Here is a 19,211-nt window from a genome sequence, read left to right on the forward strand (position 1 = left end):
TGCTGCTTTCTAGGTGAACCTGGTATCAGCACAAGGGTGAAGGAGACAGACACAGAGAACACTCAACTCCTACCAAACCAGATATCTAGAGACACAGAGGCTCTCAAGACCTCATCACTGAAGTAGACCTAAAACAAACCTAACATGGCTCAGGGAAATTTCTAGAAGAGAGGCAGAAATTGTTAGATCCCACGTTGGGTCATTATGCACAGAGACATTGCCTCTTATCCATAACTGATGGCTAACCCCACAATGCACGACCCATCTTCCCCAATGAGGAGGGTCCCTGTAGAGGGGGGCAGACAGGGAAGAGGCTAGCAATGGTACCAACATGACTGTATACACACTGTGTACATAATTAAAAAAAAAAAAAGAACAAGCCAGACGTGGTGGTGCACACCTGTAATGTCAGCCCTTCGGAGGTGGAAGCAGAGACAGGGGGATGGATCTCTGTGAGGTCAAGGCTACCCTGAGACTACATAGTGAATTCAAGGTCAGCCTGAGCTACAGCGAGACCCTACCTCAAAAACAAAACAAAAAACAGATGTGTGGATCAGAAGGGTGCCTATGACATGTAAGATCATTCGTTCAAGTCAGCCTGACCACGTAGAGGATAGGATGGGAAGAATGAAGGAGGGAGTCTAAGATGTGCAAAGCACAGAACAGGATCTTCTCCCCAATATTTACATAAGCACTACAGTGAACAAGCATGAAGACAGACACTCATAAGTACACAAACATCAAAACCATTTAGAAGGTCAGATTCCACACCGGAACAGTGATGGGCCAGGTGCTGGGGGAGGGGCACTGAGGAACATGCAAGGAGTGTGTTCTGTTCATGGCATTTATTTACTGTTATGTCCATTTTTTTTCAGGCTTAGAAAGACCTTACTAGATTAAGAGAAGGAAAGAAGAGAGACTATAAAGAGCTCCTGCCCATGAGATGACCATATATGTATATATATTTATTGTTGTTTTGTTGTTGTTTTGAGGTAGGGTTTCACCCTAGCTCAGGCTGAACTGAATTCATTATGTAGTCTCAGGATGGCCTCGAACTCACAGTGATCCTCTTACCACTGTCTCCTGAGTGCTGGGATTAAAGGCGTGCACCACCACAACCAGCAACCATATTTTTTAAAGTATGGTCAATTGTTAATTTTGTGTGTGTACACACACACACACAAACCAGTGTCTCACCACTACATATGAATGCCTGTCTAGCAGGGAACTGAACCTAGGCAAGCAGGCTTCATCATAAGCAGCACCTTTAACCACTGAACCAGTGCCCCAGCCTCAAAGTTAACTATTTTACAATGATATTTTTGTTTGTTTTGAGAGAGGGTTTCACTCTAGTCCAAGCTGACTTGGTACTCACTCTGTAGCCTGAAGTGGCCTCAACGTATCGTGACCCTTCTTCCTCAGCTTCCTGTCCTGAGTGTTGGGAATAAAGACATGAGCACCATGTTTGGCTTTGTTTTGGTTTCTGAGACAGGGTCTCAAGTGTACCAGGCTTGCCTTGAACTTGACATGTAGCTGAGGATGACCCTGAACTCCTGATGCTACTGCCTTTACCTCCTGAGTGCTAGAGTTACACACTTACAGGCACACCCTACCATGCCCACTTTTATGTGGATGCTGGGGATGGAACCCCTAGCTCCCTGCTTGCTGGGCAAGCACTCTACCAACTTGGCTTCATGAAATCTTCAAGAGGGAAATGTTGCTGCTTCCTTCTCTTTGCTGATGAAAGCACCAACAAAAAGCAGCATATGAGAAGAAAAGGTTTATTTCACCACAGGCTCGAGGGGAAGCTCCATGATGGCAGGGATAAACACAGCATAAGCAGAGACTGGGCATCACCTCCTGGCCAACACCAGGTGGACAATAACAGCAGGAGAGTGTGCCAAACACTAGGAAGGGGAAGCTGCCTATGACACCCAGAAGCCCGCCCCCAGCAACACAGCTCCTCCAGGAGGCTCCCATTCCCAAATTACCATCAGCTGGGTACCTATAGTGCAGAACTCACGAGTCTCTGAGGGACCCCTCATTCAACCCTCCTCATGAAGCACCAAACAGAGGTAGGGCCTGGTCACACTATGAGGAATGGACCCTGGCCTGCTACTTTGCAGGGTTTTCAGCTGAGGGCAATGGGTCCATCACTCTCCTGCAGTTGCTTCTCAGCCAACCTTCCCAGCAGCAGTCTTTTACCTGGACCGTGGTCTCTCCTCCAGTGCCTCATGAGATTTCTAGGCTCTAGATGGCAGATGTGGGAGCTGCAGGTTCCCACTGAGATGAGAGATGACAATGTTCATGTGAAAGGGAGAAATGTCACACACGGTCAGAACCTAAAGGCTAGGAGCTCTGATTATAACATCACATACAAGGACAGTCTCCCCCAGTAAGCAGCCAGTAATTCAGCAAATTCAAATCTGGGCCACCAGCACAAGGTTCCAGGTTGTATTTTGGAAAGAACTGTTTGCTTCCTCTCATTTCTGCTTGCTTAGATTTTTGTAGTTTATGAACAGCAACACTTCCTGGTTCAGATCATGAGCTAAGACACAGAACTCAGCTCTACCACCTTCTCTAAGCTTCACTGTCCTTTTTCTTTCTTTCTTTCTTTTTATTTTTTTATTTTTGAGGTAGGGTCTCACTGTAGCCCGGGCTGACCTGGAATTCACTATGTAGTTTCAGGGTGGCCTCAAACTCATGGCGATCCTCCTACCTCTCTGACTCTGGAGCGCTGGGATTGAAGGTGTGAGCCACCACGCCCGCTCACTTTCCTTTTCTGTGAAATGAGAGAATGGTCATACTACGTAGCCTCATAGAGTTGGCAGTGAGAGTTAAATACACAGATGAAGTCCTTAGCACTATACCTGACACACATAGCAAGTGGTAACTACCAGGTTTTGGTTTTGATTTTTCGAGGTGGGGTCTTGTTCTAGCCCAGGCTGACCTGGACTTCCCTGTGTAGTCTCAGGGTAGCTTTGAATCCTCCTTCCTCTGCCTCACAAGTGTTGGGACTAAAGGCATGAACCAACACACCTGGCACCTGCTAGTTTTATCAGGAATGCTACAAGACTCAAGGCAGTAATTAACTCACCTTGAATTAGTGGGGGGCCACCTAATTCAAACCTCCACAGGAAGCATCAGAAGAGGTAACCTCACCTAACAACTGAATCAGGAAAGTGACTGAGTTCATTGGCCATCCCTGTTCACACACCTAACCGCTTACCCAGAAATCTAAATCATGGTTGGTGGGATTAAAGGTCTTCCAGAGACTTATGTTTGCCAAATCTTCCATGATTTGGTTTTCAGTTTATTAAAGACTTATCACCTTTGGGCTGCGAGTGTCGCCCATTGGTAGAACACTTGCCTGGCACGTAGGCGCTCCTGGGTTTGACAGATACAGTAAGTCCCTACTCATATCTCAGATACCTCCCATGTGCCCATGAGCAAGCTGCTGCGGAGGCAGATTTGAACAGATGAAATCCCTCACTCTGCCACAGTGGCTGACCACCTCTGAATCCTCCCCAGCCCTTCAAATAATCATATTTCTCTTTTGTTACTTCCCTGTTTTTATGTTTACTTCTGCTCCCTCCTTCACCCATCTAGTTGGGAGAAAGTTTCTGGGGATAGGAGATTTAAACTGATGGGCTATTAACAGCATAACAAAGCAAAAGGAATTTTCCAGGTCACCAGCCAACAACTTTGGAGCAGAGCTATTTAAAACTGTGCTTAGGGGGAGGGAGGGATAAGTCTAGTAGTGGAAGGGGGGAAAGACAGGGGAAGGGTTGCTTCTTGTCTTTGGGGAGCTGCAGAAAGCCCTCTTTTATGGTCAACAAAACCAGTAAACATCATCACATATAGCCTGGCTGGTGCTTAGATCTTTCATCATTGTGTTAGAAATGCAGAGTTTTAGAAAGAAAATGTCTATCTGCTGAGATCATAGCTAAAGATTCTCTCTGGCTTCAATTTAGGGAACCACCTGGATCCTTGCTCTGGCTTCAGTAGTGATCTAAAATGTAACATGCTCATAAATTTTATCTAACACCATTGAAAACCTATACACATGCACGCACACACGCGCATGCACACACACACACACACATACCATGGCCATGGCAAGTTTTGGCAGGAGTATGGCCATACTGCTGTTTCCCATGCCCCATGATCAGAGTTCCTGCAAAAATAAGATTTGAGGACCTAGGTGAACAGACCATTCTAGTACAATATTCTTCCAGTCAGAGACTGATCAACAAAGTGTTGCTGAAATTCTGTGGTAGAGAGGTCTTATCACCTCTCCACCTCACTCTTCTATATATTGCTCTAGGGACTTCCATAGCCCACAACCACTTACACACACCTTAAGACCTTACAATTCCTCCCCGCCCCCGCCGCCTCATTCTCTGTTTTTAGACAGGTTCTTACTATGTAACCCCAGCATTTAACATGTAGCTTAGGCTAGCCTCCATATTACAACCGTCCCAGTAAAGGGCATACTGGCAGAGCCCACCAAACCCAGCATCTCCCAGGACTCTGCCACATTACACAAGGCTGCTTAAGGAGTGCAGATAGCCTAACTTATGATGGTTCTGATGTAGGGCTTGAGGATGACATAGCTTTTCTCTGCTTTTGGTGGGCTTAACTTTGAGAAATAAAGCATTGTAAAGTTAATGTCACCAAAGCCCTGCTCCAAGTCAGTGGCTCTCAAACTCAAGTTGCACAGTAAAGAAAAACAAAGGATAGGAGTGATGATGCAGAGGTTAAAGGCATTTGCTTGCAAAGCCTACTGGACTGGGTTCAATTCCCTAGTACCCATATGTGGTGGTTTGATTCAGGTGTCCTCCATAAAGTTAGGTGTTCTGAACACTAGGTTCCCAGCTGATGGAGATTAGGGAATTAACACCTCCTGGAGGCAGTGTATTGTTAGGGGTGGGCTTATGGGTATTATAGCCAGTGTCCCCTTGTCAGTGTTTGGCACACTCTTCTGTTGCTATTGTCCACCTTATGTTGGCCAGAGGGTGATGTCTACCTTCTGCTCATGCCATTGTTTTCCCCTGCCATCATGGAGCTTCTTCCCCTCGAGTCTGTAAGCCAAAATAAACCTTTTTATCCCACAAGCTACTCTTGGTCAGGTGATTTCTGCCAGCAATGCGAACCTGACTACAACAGTAATTTTGGTACCAAGAATGGCATTGCTGCTAGACACCTGACTGTGTGTGGCTTTGGCTTCTTGGAGCTGATTTTCAAGAGGAATGTGAAAGAATTTGAAGCCTTGGCCTAAGAGACACCTTGCAGTGCTATAAGTACAGCTTGATGGATTCTTCTGGTCAGAGTTGCAAGACCTGAATGCAATGAGAACTATGGACTGTGAGGTTTGGCTTATGAGGTTGAAAAGGAGCTTTGTCTGGACTGGGCTAGAAGCAGTTTTGTGTGAGAGGCTTGCTGTTATGGCCATGTCCTGAAAAGTTGTACAGGGTTGCATTACATAGAAACAAACTGACAGAAGGATATGGCACAGAAATGAAATCTTTGGGCTGAAACTTCTGCCCCTTCACCTGCAATTATATGAGAGATTACAACCATTGAGATTGGGCCAGCTGACTTTCACTGGGGCAACAGGAAGAATGCAGACTCTTTGGAAGGCGCCTGAGTGCCCAAGGAGTGTCCTGTTCTTCAAAGTCTGTTTTATTTTCTCCTGGATTAACAAATTGGCATCCCACCTGGTATTATGGAGTATAAGAAATGCAGGAGAGGGTCATTGAGTTTGCAATGTGGCCTTGTGTAATATGTAGCTTAGGAAATGGCCATAGGCAGTGTGAAGCAGGTTTGCTGGATGCCTGCATAGAACCCAGTGGAGCCATGAGGATGAACCGTGGCTTGCAGTGGAGACCCAGTGGAGATGCTGGGACAACAAGATGGCTGCCAAGGAGACCTGGCAGCCCCAGATGAAGTTTTCCAGGACTGTGAGTAGCCTAGCTGGAGGGGCAAAATTGGAATACCAGAGACTTGCTGCTGCTTAGAATTATCGGACTTGGAGATTTGTCACTGGCTAGAGTTGTTGGACTTGGAGCTACAGAGTTTGATGTTTGTCCTGTTTTAAATTTTGTATTGGTTGAATATTTCTTAGCTATGCCCAATGCCATCTTTTGCAGTATGAATGTGTATTCTGTGTCATTATGGGTTTTGGGGGATTTTTTGGTATTATGGTTCAGTTAAAAGACCTTAGGTTTTATGGGGTTGTTTTAACATCATTAGGATTGTGTAAAAAAATATGGGGACTTTTAAAATTGGGTCCAGGGGCAGAATATGGTGGTTTGATTCAGGTATCCCCCACAAACTTAGGTGTTCTGAATGCTAGGTTCCCAGCTGATGGAGATTTGGGAATTAACGCCTCCTGGAGGCAGTGGATTGTTAGGGGCGGGCTTATGGGTATTATAGCCAGTGTCCCCTTGCCAGTGTTTGGCACACTCTTCTGTTGATGTTGTCCATCTGATGTAGACCAGAAGGTTACGTCCACCCTCTGCTCATGCTATCATTTTCCCCTGCCATCGTGGAGCTTCCCCTCGAGTCTGTAAGTCAAAATAAACCTTTTTCCCCCCCAAAGTTTCTCTTGGTCAAGTGTTTTCTGGCAGTAATGTGAACCTGACTGCAACACTATGTTAAAGCCAGACACAGTGAAAAGCCCTGGTGGGTTCATTCTCTCTCATACATTCGCAAATAAATTTTTTAAAGTGCACATTTTAAAAGGAACGTGGAGTGGGGCAACAGTGAGAAGGGATCCTGACAGCTGGGAGGGTCCTCAAAAGAGAAGGCTATGACTGAGTGGCCTGGTCTCCACTGGCAGGAAGTGATAGAGACTGAGACCGGTTCTTCCTGCTCAATGTGCACCAAACCTGTGAGGGGCCTACGTACCTGATGCATGCCCCGTGGCCCATTAGAAATGCTGATCAAGTGTTGCTCACCCAATCAGAGACGCCGTCACAGCTGGTCACCTTGTCTGCTTGCTCTCCCAACTGGCTGTACTCTTTCTGAAGGCAATCAACTGAGTCATTTTCTGCTTTTGTCCTGGAGCTACATAACTATGGCTTGTAATTCACCATGACCCTCATTCTTACTGCCTACGGGAAACGAACTCCTAACTTCCTAAAGTTCCAAAGCAGAAAGTTTACTTCCTTTTTTTTTTTTTCTTTTCAAGGTAGGGTCTCACTCTAACCCTGGTTGACGTGGAACTCACTCTGTAGTTCCTGGCGAGCTTGGAACTCACAGTGATCCTCTTACTCTGTCTCTGGGATACAAGGTGTGTGCCACCACAGCCGGCTTCTTCACATTTTGAATTTCAGCCTCTCTGGGTCTAGGGACAAGCGGTAAGAGCCTGTCTCATCCCAGGGGACACCACCAACAGCAAACACAGCTCGTTAAAGCAGATAGCTCTGCTTAGCTGTGAGTGCCATATGTTCAGTGTATCAAATGTGTTCTCAACTTCCAGTGGGTTTGCCAAGATTTCTGTAACCCCACCAAAAACTGAGGACATTCATACAATTATATAGATATTTTTCAGTTTTTCAAGTACTATGGTTTCCAGACTTATAAAAAATAGACCTCTTTTCAAAGAAATGAAACCTGAAAATAAAGAGAGATTACAACTACAGCCTCTTCTTGTAGAAGTCACTAACAATGTTGCTCAAAAGGACCACAAATATTCAAAACTGGAGAAAGTAAAAATATCTTAGAATGTCATTCTATTATTACTTTAGGTAATTTTGATATGATAGGTGGGAAAATAGCTCAGTGACAATTGCCTTGCATACATAAGAACATATACACCCCCAAGCATGAAGATATTACAACGAAGTCCAAACCCCTTACCATGCCAATACGACCCTTTTAATGAAACCTTGCCTACCTGAGCTCATGCAGTTTTTCTTATATCTCATCCATGTCCTTTATTTACTCCTTAGTTTTCTTGGTACAAGTCTTCTACTAGGTTTTCTGGAAAGAGATACAGATGGTAAATTTCTCTGACTTTACCTATCTAAACATTTCTTATTTTTATTCTTTCATACTTAGTTTGAGAGAAAGAGAGAGAGGGAGTATAAGTGTACCAGGACTTCTGCCACTGCAAGCGAACCCCAGACACATGTGTCACTTTGTACATCTGGTTTAGGTGGGTACTGGAGAATAAAACCAGGGCCATCAGGCTTTGCAAGCAGGAACCTTTTAACTGCTGAGCCATCTCTCCAGCCCCGACATGTGCCACTTTTTGCATTTGGTGTTACATGGTTGCTGAGGAACTGAACCCGGGCTGGTAGATTTGCCAGTAATTGTCCTTAACCACTGAGCCATCTTCCTAGCACTCAATTCTTCAGATTTTTTGACTGGCAGTTTCAATAGGTAGAGAATTCTAATTTTCTTAATTCTTTAATTCTAATATTCTTCTGGCCCTATCATTTCTATTTCTGATCCCAACAAATATAAGCCAATGTCCAGTTCTTTGAATGAGAAGTTCTGCTCGCATAGAACATGTATCCATATTCTTATTCCTACTCCTTGTAGCCAAGAACTATGCTAATAACCAGGCTGGGACTGGGGAGATGGTCCGGTAAGTCAAGTGCTGCTTTGCAGGCATGAGAACTTAAGTTCAATTCTCAAAATCACATACAAATGCCGGGCATGGTGGTATGGACTTGTAACCAGGACTGGGAAGGCAGAGAAAAAGAGTTATCCCTGGGGCTCACCCCCCCCCCCCCACCCAGTCTAATCTATTTGGAGAGTTCCAGACAAGTGAAAGATTCTGTCTCAAAGCTGGGAGGGGGCGGTGGGTGGAGAGATAGCTTAGTGGTTAAAGCACTTGCCTGCAAAGCTAAAGGACCCAGGTTCGATTCCCCAGTATCCATATAAAGTCAGATGTACAAGGGGGCACATTTATCTAGAGTTCATTTGAAGTAGCTAGAGGCCAAGATGTGCTCATTCTTTCTCTCTCCTTCCCACTTTCTCTCTCTCTCTCTCTCTCTCTCTCTCAAATAAATAAATAAAATAGTTTTCTTTTAATGTCGGGCATGGTGGCACCAGTCTTTAATCCCAGCATTTAGAAGGCAAAAGTAAGAGGATCACTGTGAGTTCAAGGTCAGCCTGGGACTACAAAGTGAGTGCCAGGTAAGCTTGGGCCAGAGTGAGATCTTACCTCAAAAGAAACGAAACTTTTTTTTAAAAAAAGAAAAGGTAGATAGCATTCTGAGGCACAACACCCACAGTTATCCTCTTACCCTCAAGTGCATGTGCAAGCATGGTAACACATGCAGACATACACACACACACACACACACACACACACACACACACGAAGAAGACAAAGAGGAAGACGGAGGATCAAAAGAACTTATTTTCATCAGGACGACTTCCTACCTAGCCACCTGTCCCTCCTAGGCCGGGTAGCTGTGACACCTAGGAGCTCCACATCACCTAACACTTTTCCTGTTCGCACAGACATTACTCCATATTGTCACTGCTTCTTTACGTTGCTGTATCCTCTGATACCTTTTGAGCAAGGGGTATGGGAATTCAGAGTCACATCTCTATTCAGTAAGTATGTACAGAAAACAAGAAGGTATGAATGAATGGTTATGAGGTAAGTTTTTAACTGGCACATATTCCTTGTATATAGTAATGAGCTTATGAAGACATTTTCATACAAGTCTATAATGTACCATGAGGTTATTTTTTCTTTTTCTAAATATTTTTAGCCAGGCATGGTGGCACAAGCCTTTAATCCCAGCACTCAAGAGGCAGAGGTAGGAGAATCGTTATGAGTTCAAGGTTAACCTTGAGACTACATAGTGAACTCTAAGTCAGCCTGGGCTAGAGTGAGATCCTACCTTGAATAAACAAAATAATAAAAAAGGCTTCTTTTGCAATGAAAGAGAGAATAGGTGTACCAGGGCCTCTATGCTCCTATAAATGAACTCCAAATGCATGCACCACTTTGTGCATCTCACCTGGCTTAATTTCGGAACTGGGGAATCAAACTTGGGCCACCAGACTTTGCAAGCAACTACCTTTAACTGCTAAGCCATCTCCTCAGCACTTTTTAAAAACTATGTTTTTTGCTTAAATTAAAAGATACATGCAGCTGGGTATGATGGTGCATGCCTTTAATCCTAGCATTTGGGAGGCAAAGGTAGGAGGATTGCTGTAAGTTCGAGATCAACCTGGAACTACAGAGTGAGTTAAAGGTCAGCCTGAGCTAGAGTGAGACCCTACCTCAAAAAAAAAAAAAAATATGTATATATACACACACACACACACACACACACACACACACACACACACATATAGAAGTACGTGCAGGCTGGAGAGATGGCTCAGTAGTTAAAGGGGATTGCCTGCAAAGCTTGATTGACTGGGTTTGATTTCCCAGGACCCACATATAGCCAGATGCACAAAGTGGCACATGAGTCAGAAGTTCATTTGCCATGCTAGGAGACCCTGGCATGCCCATGCTCACTCACTCTGTCTCTCTCAAACAAGTTTATTTATTTTTTAGAGACAGAGAGAGAGAAAGAGAGAATGGGCGTGCCAGGGCCTCTAGCCACTGCAAACAAACTCCAGACACATGCGCCACCATGTACATCTGGCTTACATGGGACGTGGAGAATCAAACCGGGGTCCTTAGACTTTACAGGAATACGTCTTATCTGCTAAGCCATCTCTCCAGCCTAAAAAAATATTTTTTTTAAAAAGATATATGGGGGGTGGGCAGGCTGGAGAGATGGCTTAGTGGCTAAGGTGCTTGCCTGCAAAGCTAAAGGACCCAGGGTCATGCGAGCAATCTGAACTTAACTAAGTGGGTCACCAAAAGAAATTTTAAAAAGACATGAAAGAGCAGGGCATGGTAGCGCATGTCTTTAATGCCAGCACTCTATTCAGGAGGCAGAGGTAGGAGGATCGCCATGAGTTTGAGGCCACCCTGAGACTTCATAGTAGATTCCAGGTCAGCCTGTACTAATGAGAGACAATACCTTGAAAACAAAACAAAGACATGAAAGCAGGGAGGGGGTTAGTTGGGAAGAAAAAGGGGTGGAAACTGGGTGTGGTGACACATGACTTTAATCCCAGCACTTGGGAGGCAGAGTTAGGAGTATTGCTCTGAGTTCAAGGTCACCCTGGAACTACATAGTGAATTCCAGGTCAGCCTGGGCTACAGCAAGACCCTACCTTGAAAATAAATGAATAAATAAAAATTTTTAAAAAGGTATATGGAACTGGAAAGATGAGTCATTTAAAGGCTTGCTTGCAAAGCTTGCCAGCCTGGGTTCAATTCCCAAGCCACCCACATAAAATGGAAGCAAAACGTGGCTCATGCTCATTTGCAGCACCCAGAGGCCCTGGCATGCCCATGCACTCGCTCATTCACACACACACACACACACGTGTGTGTATGCAACTGAATACATAATTAGAAAAATTAAAGATACAATTTATCAGTTGGTGTATGATCCCTCCAGATTTGGGGGTAAAGAAAGGGATTGTTCTGGGGAAAAGAAATGCTGCTTTGATATTAGGAGTACAAGAAGAACTTACAATTTTTGGTCAGTATCTGGCTTCTATGAGGACAGGACTAGTTCTGCCTGGCTCTCTGCTGTGTTCTCTACACGCAGACGATAAAGGCAGCTTAATAGAGAGTCTGTGAATGGGCCAGACTGTAGCTCAGTGGTAGCGTCTGCCTAGCATGCATGCCGGACACTAGGCTGGATCTACAGGACCACCACCCTCCCTTTCTATCAGAAAGAAAGAAAGCTGAATGATTGACTAGTCCAAGCAAAGCAAGTCCTTTTGCCTTATAGTGCCAAGAAAATTAATAAAAGAGCTGGGAGTGGTGGTGCACGCCTTTAATCCCAGCATTTAGGAGGCTGAGATACAGTGAGTTCAAGGCCAGCCTGGGACTACGGAGTTCCAAGTCAGCCTGGGCTAGTGAAACAGAGAAAAACGAAAGGAGAGAGATTATGGACATACCAGGGCCTTCTGCCACTGTAAGTGAACCCTAGATTCAAGGATCACTTTGTGCATCTGGCCTTATAAGGGTACTGGGTAGTCAAACCAAACTCAGGCCATCAGGTTTTGCAAGTTAAGTCACAACTGAGCCATTTCTCTAGGCCAAGAATTAGTTGGTGTTTCGTTGTTTTTGTTTTTGTTTTGAGATAGGATCTTGCTCTACCCAAGGCTGACCTGGAATTTACTATGTAGTCTCAGGCTGGCCTCGAACTCACAGTGATACTCCTACCTCTGCCTCCCAAGTGCTGGCATTAAAGGCATGTGCCACATGCCTGGCCCCAGAATTACTTTTTTTTAATATATTTTTTTGTTTATTTTTTATTTGTTTATTTGAGAGCAACAGAGAGAGAGAGAGAATGGGCATGCCAGGGCTTCCAACCACTGCAAATGAACTCCAGATGTGTGTGCCCCCTAATACATCTGGCTAACGTGGGTCCTGGGGAATCGAGCCTTGAACCGAGGTCCTTAGGCTTCACAGGCAAGTGCCTAACTGCTAAGCATCTCTCTAGCCCCCAAGAATTACTTTTACTGCTGCCTGCTTTCCCCCTGTGGATGCACTAGTTCGCTTACTACATACGTTCTCTGATGAGGCAAGTTGCTTCAGTGTCTGAAAAGGACATGGCAGATTTAACATGTACCTTGTACAACCCTTTCTCTAGAATGTTCTCCTTGCCTCTCTCTTCAGTGGTCCAACTTTACAAACCTAGTTTATTTAATTGATTGATTGATTGATTGATTGATTGATTGAGACAAGATATCACTATATAGGCCTGGCTGACCTTGAACCTGTGGCAACTCTACTGCCGTAGTATCCCGAGTGATGGAAGTAAAGGCATGAGCCACTGTGCCTGGCTAAAATGTCTTATTTTTTTGCCCCTTAAAGCATATTAGAGTTTAACGCATAGAATCAAACAGTGATAAGTGAGGTGTTTTGAGAAAAAGACAAATCCAGTTAATTAACTCCTGCTTTACCAATTGTGGACTATGTGTGTTTAAAGAGCCTCAGTGTTCTCGCCTATAAAGTGGGATGCTCACACAGCTGCTGTGAAGATTCAGTGAGCTCACCCTAGGCAGGGCGATTCACGTTGCTCACGACTCACTAAGCAGCAGCTATTGTCAGGACAGACACTCCAACCCCTGCTCTTGGAATTGAACTTTGGCCTTGACTTTGTTTTATTCTTTCTGTTACTGAGTCAGCCTTGCAAACAGTGACTTCCTGCCAGCCCTGTCGCCGTGTCCACCCTTGGCTGGTAAAGCGTACCTCTGCAAGCATGGCTAGGGACGCGTCCCATCCTTCAAGGCCGCCCCGGTCTTCCTCCTGCCCCAGCGCTCTGCACGTAACGCTGCGTGGTTGGCGCCTTTGGTTTGTGGACCTTTGTCCTTCCACTTCATCACTGTCACTGCAGCATAAAAGGAGAAGAGAAGCATTATTTTTTTAAAAAAATCTGGGCTGGAGAGATGGCTTAGCGGTCAAGCTCTTGCCTGTTGTTGTGTTCTGAAGACTGTGAAGCCTAAGGACCCCAGTTTGAGTGTCGATTCCCCAGGACCCACGTAAGTTAGATGCTCAAGGGGGTGCATGCATCTGGAGTTCATTTGCAAGAGCTGGAGGCCCTGGTGTGCCCATTCTCTCTCTCTCTGCCTCTTTCTCTCTCTGTCTGTCTGTCAGTATCAAATAAATAAATAAAAATAAACAAAAACAATCTTAGCTGGGCATGGTAGCACATGCATTTAATCCCAGCACTCAGGAGGCAGAGGTAGGAGGATTGCAGTTAATTACTACATAGTAAATTCTAGGTCAGCCTGGGCTACAGGGTGACCCCCACCTCAAAAAATAAAAACAAAAACAACTTTAGGGTCTAGGGAGATGGCTCGGTGGATAAAACCAAACAACCATGAGTACCTGAATGTGGGCCCCAGCACCCATGTAAAGCAGGGAATTGTTGCAGGAGTCATGCCTGCAGTAAGAAGCAGCTGAGACAGGAGACTTGGCAAAGCTTGGGCCCACTGCCCAGACAAACACCACAGTGAACAGAGGCCCCGCCTCAAAAATGGGGTCCAAGGCCAGGACAGACACCCAAAAATTGTCCTCTGACCTCTACACCTGTGCCATGGCATGTATGTTCCTAAATTCACATGCATGAACATGCACGCATGCACACACACAACAAGAGAAAATTGTGCATGTGTAAAATAAAGACTGAAAGTCCTATTCCCCAGCCAAACCTCCTTTGTTACATTTGAAAGTCTTGCTAGAAGTTTATCATGGATATTTCCAGAAAACAACATATATGATTTTAGAAGCATATGCACATGCACTTTTCTATGTCTTACTTTATTTCCTAATAGTCATTCTTTCTTTTTCTTTTTTGATTCTTCTTTGTCCTTTTTTTTTTTTTTTTTTTTTTTGGTTTTTCAAGGTAGGGTCTCACTGTAGTCCAGGCTGACCTGGAATGCACAATACAGTCTCAGGATGGCTTCGAACTCATGGCAATCCTCCTCCTCTGCCTCCTAAGTGCTGGGATTAAAGGCATGCACCACCACATCTGGCTCTTTTTTAAAATATTTTATTTTTTATTTATTTATTAGAGACAGAAAGAGGGAGAGAGAGAGAGAGAAAGTGAGAATGGGCACTCCAGGGCCTCTAGCCACTGCAAATGAACTCCAGATGCATGAGCCACCATGTGCATCTGGCTTACATGGGACCTGGAGAATCAAACCTGGGTCCTTAGGCTTCACAGGCATAGGCCTTAACCATTAAGCCATCTCTCCAGCCCTCTTTTTTTTTTTTTTAATGCTGGCCTTGAACGTGTTATGCAGCCAAGGCTACCCTCAAACTCTGGCTTCTGCCTTCATTTTCGGAGAACGGGGATTGCAAGTGGGCACCACCACACCTGGCTCTAAACAATTTCATTTCATTTCTGTTCCCCCCTCTTTTTTTTTGCTTTTTTCCAAGTAGGGTCTTACTCTAGCCCAGGTTGACCTGGAATTCACTATGTAGTCTCAGGGTGGCCTTGAACTCAGAGATCCTCCTACCTCTGCCTCCCCAGTGCTGGGATTAAAGATATGTGCCATCACACCAGCTTCTTTTTTTCTTTGTGTGTATACAGGTGTGGTGTGCAAGCATGTGTAGGTACATGTATACGTGTGTGTGTGTGTGTGTGTGTGTGTGTGTGTGTGTAGGCCAGAGGTGTCTTCCTCAGTCACTCTCCACCTTATATTTTGAGATAAGATCTTTGGTTGAAGCTAGAGCCCACCAATTCAACTAAACTAGCGGGAAATCCTGTGGCTCCTCCTCCCCCAGCACTGGGATTAGAGGCACGCGCTGCCACATCTGACATTTACAGGGGCGCATGCTTGTGCTACAAGTCCTTCACTCACTGAGCCAACCTCCCCAGCCCCCACAATCACTCTTGAGCACTTTTCTATATTCATGTCAAGTAGATCCGCCACCCACTGTTTAATAGCAACAAAGATTTCCTTTGTAGAGATTAGACATGGTTGATTTCATTAGTCCCCTGTAGGTGGGCATCTAGGTTGTTACCAGTAGGACACTGTAATGAGCATCCTTAGATATGGAGCTCTGGGGATTTCTTACGTCTTCAAGGCTCTCGATGCCACATTGGAACAGACTGGGGGCATGCGTGTCTTCAAATCCTGTTTTGTCTTCAGGCTCTACCTCCTGGACAGTATTCCGTCCTACACTCACTGACTCACTGGCCAACAATGGGCCCACCTTCCTCCTCACCTCAAAATAGAAGAGGTAACTGGGCTATTTCCTCCTGAGCCCACTCCCTGGGAGCTCACAGAAGCCGGTTTCTCCCTCTCTCTGGAGCCACAGGGGAAATCCTGGGCATCTGAGAATAGACGGTCAGCCCGGCTGTGTTCTCCAGAAGCCCTTCGGAAGCCCCGAGAAGGAAGGAAACACGTTTTTGGTTCATGAGACATGATCCCAGCTGTTTTCAGTGGAGCCAGGAGGGGTACAAATGTGACAACAAGGACAGTAGTAGCGATGACGGGCTTCAGACGGTGGCTGGGAGGAGATGAATACAGGATCTTGTCAGAAATGACGTGGCACTATTGTCCCAGCCCACATCTGTCCCCTACAACGTGTCTTTTGTCAAGCCAAGGACAGGATGGGCTGTGGGAACTAGGACTGCTGATGCTCATCTCTGACTCACCATGCCCTCCTCCCCCTCAGCTCCCCCTGCACCCTGGACAAGCCCGGGGGTGGGGGCAGGCACGAAGCTAGAGAAGGAAGAAAGGCCGGTCCCCGTGGCTCACTGAGCACTCCGGGACCTGCAGCCAGTCACCACCATCCTATCAATAACAAGCCACCCTGGCAGTCCCTGCCATGCACGGTCCTTGAGAACAGGATGTACGAGTGCTCAACACAGGACATGACATTGCATAAGCAGTCAATAAATACTTGATATCCGCTCCAGTGACGTCTTCTGCCTAACACGGTATGCAGCCCAGAAGGTGCTCAGTAACACATTCAGCTTTGGTCCTGGGATCAAAAATGCTGTACATGCCCGGGGTGGTGGCACACGCCTTTAATCCCAGCACCTGGGAGGCAGAGGTAGGAGGATCACCATGAGTTCGAGGCCACCCTGAGAGTACACAGTGAATTCCAGGTCAGCCTGGGCTAGAGTGAGACCCTACCTTGGAAAAACAAAACAAAACGACAAAAAAACCACGCTATATACTCCCCAGCAAAAAGTTGTTGTACTTACGTACTTATTTATTTTTAATAGTACTTGGAATTAAACCCAGGACCTTAAGCATGCTAACAAGTGCTCTACCACTGAGCTATATCATCAGCCCTGTGTGAATTGGAGGGTGTGTGTGCGCGCACATGCGCCTCATGCTCATACACATGAAGGCCAGAGGACACAACCTAGGTTGTTATTCTTTGGGGGCTACCCACCCCTACTGAGACGGGGGGTCCCTCACTAGCCTGGAACTCACCTAGTAGGCTAGAATGGCTGAGCAGTGAGCACCAGGGAATGGCTTTTCTCCAATTGTCCACCTTTTCTTACTCTTTTTTTTGAGGTAGGGTCTTGCTTTAGCCCAGGCTAACCTGGAATTCACTATGTAGTCTCAGGGTGGCCTCAAACTCAAGGCAATCCTCTTACCTCTGCTTCCTGAGTGCTGGGGTGTGTGCCACCACACCCGAATTTTCTTACTTTTTTTGTTTTTTTTTTTTGTATTTTCGAGGTATGGTCTCACTCTAGTCCAGGCTGACCTGGAATTCACTCTGGGTCCTTTGGTTTTGTAGACAAGCTCCTTGACCACCATACCATCTTTCCAGACCGGAATTCACTCTGTAGTCTCAGGGTGGTCTTGAACTCATGGATATCCTCCTACCTCTGCTTCCCAAGTGCTGGGATTAAAGGTATGTGCCACAATGCCCAGGTTTTTCTTACTTTTGATTTTAATCCAAAGTTTTATGAAGTTGCTTGGCTGGCTTCAAATGCCTGGATTCAAGTGATCCTCCTGCCTCAACCTCCAGAGGAGCGGGGCTCAGGGTCTTGCCCAGCTCACTTAATTCTTTGTTCTTCAGTTTCCTCCTTCCTGCACCAACCCCCAGAACAAAAATATCCTGGACAGTCTAGTTTTCTTGGTTTATTCTCAACACTTAGCCATGTAGGTAAATTCAGAGTCAGAGAATGTAGACCTTACCCCAGAGTTTCTAAAGAGAAGCCAGGTCCCAAGACCTTGGGATATCAGAGGAATGAGGAAAAGAAATTCATTCGTTCACTAATACCTGTATGGAAAATATATACCATGCCAGCAAGGGAAAGCAGGAGCTGAGCTCCGCCTGCCGTCCCGGCTCCTGACCGTGTCACTCAGAGCCGGGTCTCCAGTCCTGCAGAAGACCCGCCCCCACAGCTAGTAGTCAGGGGCAAGGGAAGGCCAGTGCCCTCCCACGTCCCTACCCGTAACTCCCTCTCTACACTGCACACATCGCCTCAGTCTCCCTACATCTGCCTCCTCTTTTGCTTTTCCTGGATGGCAACACTGTGATGTCCCTCCCCTCCTTCTGTCCCTGCTTCTTGCCTCCTCTTATAGGCTTAACTGCATCCTCAAAATTCAGAATGTTGAATTCATACACTGAATTCCTAGCCCTTTGTACCCCAGAATATGACCATATTAGAGACAGGGACAAGGCAATTATGTTAAAATGATCCTCAGGATGGGCTCCAGTCTGACGTAATAAATGACTTTGTGACAAGAGGAAGTGAGGACACAGACAGAGGGAAGGCCATACACAGAAGAGGGTCGTCTAACACGCAAGGAAAGACGTCTCAAAAGAAACTAGTCTGTGGTGCACATCTTTAATCCCAGCACTCAGGAGGCAGAGGTTGGAGGATCGCTGAGAGTTTGAGGCAATCCTGAGACTACACAATGAATTCCAGGTCAGCCTGAGCTAGAGTAATACCCTACCTTGAAAAACCACACAAAAAAAAAAAAAAAAAAGTTGTACAATGTTAGCCATAAAGGAACTGCAAATTAAAACTACTTTGGCATTCCATTTCACTCCTGTCAGAATGTCTACCTTCATGAAAACAAATGATAATTAATGCTGCCAAAGATGTGGAAAAAAAGGGAGGAACCCTTCTATATGGTTCATGGGAATGTAAACTTGTACAGCCATTGTAGAACTCAGTGTGGAGGTTCCTGAGACAGCTAAAAATAGATTTATCATTTACCCATCCATAGCACTCCTAAGCATATATCCTAAGGACTGGTGTAGTGGTTTGATTCAGGTGTCCCCATAAACTTAGGTGTTCTGGATGCTCGGTTCCCCAGCTGATGGCAATTGGAAATTGAAGCCTCCTGGAGGCGGTGTATTGTTGGGGGTGGGCTTATGGATATTATAGCCAGTTTCCCCATGGCAGTGTTTGGCACACTCTCTTGCTCCTGTTGTCCACCTTATGTGGGCCAGGGAGTGATGTCCACCCTCTGCTCATGCCATCGTTTTCCCCTGCCATCATGGAGCTTCCCCTCAAAGTCTGTAAGCCAAAATAAACCTCTTTTCCCCATTAAAAAAGAAAGAAAGAAAGAAAGAAAGAAAGAAAGAAAGAAAGAAAGAAAGCAAGCAAGCAGTCTGGTCAGCATGTTGACTTTAGACTTTTAACCTCCAATTTTTTCTGTTATTT

At 45.6% G+C, this 19,211-nt stretch overlaps 1 long non-coding RNA gene across 1 annotated transcript in view; it reads right to left on the reverse strand.

Annotated features, from left to right (window-relative positions):
- Positions 1 to 4,109: 4,109 nt before the first annotated feature.
- LOC123454113 overlaps positions 4,110 to 19,211 on the reverse strand; it is a 34,515-nt gene continuing 19,413 nt past the window's right edge. The window contains exons 2-4 of the long non-coding RNA XR_006633163.1: positions 13,310 to 13,448; positions 7,904 to 7,989; positions 4,110 to 4,177 (exon numbers count right to left, since the gene is read on the reverse strand). This is a non-coding gene — a long non-coding RNA (uncharacterized LOC123454113). The remainder of the gene's footprint in view (positions 4,178 to 7,903; positions 7,990 to 13,309; positions 13,449 to 19,211) is intronic.

This window comes from Jaculus jaculus, chromosome 13, assembly GCF_020740685.1.
Source record: "Jaculus jaculus isolate mJacJac1 chromosome 13, mJacJac1.mat.Y.cur, whole genome shotgun sequence".
NCBI classification, from domain to species: Eukaryota; Metazoa; Chordata; class Mammalia; order Rodentia; family Dipodidae; genus Jaculus; species Jaculus jaculus.